General features: G+C 57.9%; 1 protein-coding gene across 1 annotated transcript in view; it reads right to left on the bottom strand.

Annotated features, from left to right (window-relative positions):
- The window catches only part of GTDC1 (glycosyltransferase like domain containing 1), a 420502-nt gene extending 420006 nt beyond the window's left edge, over positions 1-496 (bottom strand). Inside the window, exon 1 of the transcript XR_003794007.1 lies at positions 320-496. The gene's annotated coding sequence lies outside the window, so the exon portion shown is untranslated. The remainder of the gene's footprint in view (positions 1-319) is intronic.
- Positions 497-969: the final 473 nt, after the last annotated feature.

Below are 969 nucleotides of genomic sequence, written 5' to 3'. Positions count from 1 at the left end.
CGCGCTGACGCCGTGCCCCTCCCCCGCGGCCGCCGCCGCCGCCGCCGCCGCCCCGCCCGGCCCGCGGCCGCAGCGGCCTCGGGACGCGTCAGGCGTAGGCCCCGCCTCCCGGCCCGCCCACGCGCTCACTACTCCGCCCCCTGCGCGGCCAGGTTGTTGCGGCTCTCTGACTCAGCAGACGCTCCCGCCTTCGCGAGCCGCGCCACCACCGCTCTCAAACCCCGAGCCTCTCCTCACCTGCCCACTGCCCTAGGACCTCACTTCGCCTCCCACCCCCCCGCGCGCCCTTTCCCATCTCGAGTCAGCACCCGCGTCTTACCCTTAAGCTTGTTTATACTCTTTCCCTAATCCCTAGTCTGGTTGTAAGCTTGCATTGGTGCCTTCTCCTTCCTTCTAGAAGGTCTTCGCTGCTCACTAGGTCACCCTCGGTTTCCTCCTGCAGTTTTCCCGCCGGTCACTTCTCTCCCCGGTCTCCGTTCCCTCCCTGGCCTGCTGGAGCCACGTACCCGGCTTCTTCCCTGCCACTGCTACCTGAGGCGCAGCTCGCACCTCCTAGGCACCTGCTTGGCCAACGCGTCCTAATTTCCCTCCCCCTGGTCCCCTCAGAACCCTCTGGACAGGCTCGTTCATTCCTTTACCTACATTTTGAGCGTCCTTTCTGTTCTCACTACCCCAAATAGTGCATATGCAGTTTGGGAGTTAATGGTATGTGCGCAGCCCCACTCGCCTCAAGAGTCACCCAAGTAGTTAAAAATCACAAAGCAGAGCGATAGCAGTGGTGACAATCTTTGACTTTCATCGTTCCCATCCATACTTTCTCTGCGATAAAATGTCAATTAACACAATTTCTATTGGGTCTTACAGTCCACAAATTTTGCCTGTTTTTCCCTGCAACCTAACCTCAATTCAGTTCTTTTATTTATAAAATTCATAGTCTGTAGAAAGAGCACCAGGATCTTTTAGGTCTCT

The sequence above is a fragment of the Monodon monoceros genome, unplaced genomic scaffold (genome assembly GCF_005190385.1).
Source record: "Monodon monoceros isolate NGI ecotype Baffin Bay Population unplaced genomic scaffold, NGI_Narwhal_1 Super_Scaffold_16, whole genome shotgun sequence".
Taxonomy (NCBI): domain Eukaryota; kingdom Metazoa; phylum Chordata; class Mammalia; order Artiodactyla; family Monodontidae; genus Monodon; species Monodon monoceros.
Note: the sequence above shows the minus strand (reverse complement) of the source record. Positions and strands in the feature narration are given on the sequence as shown.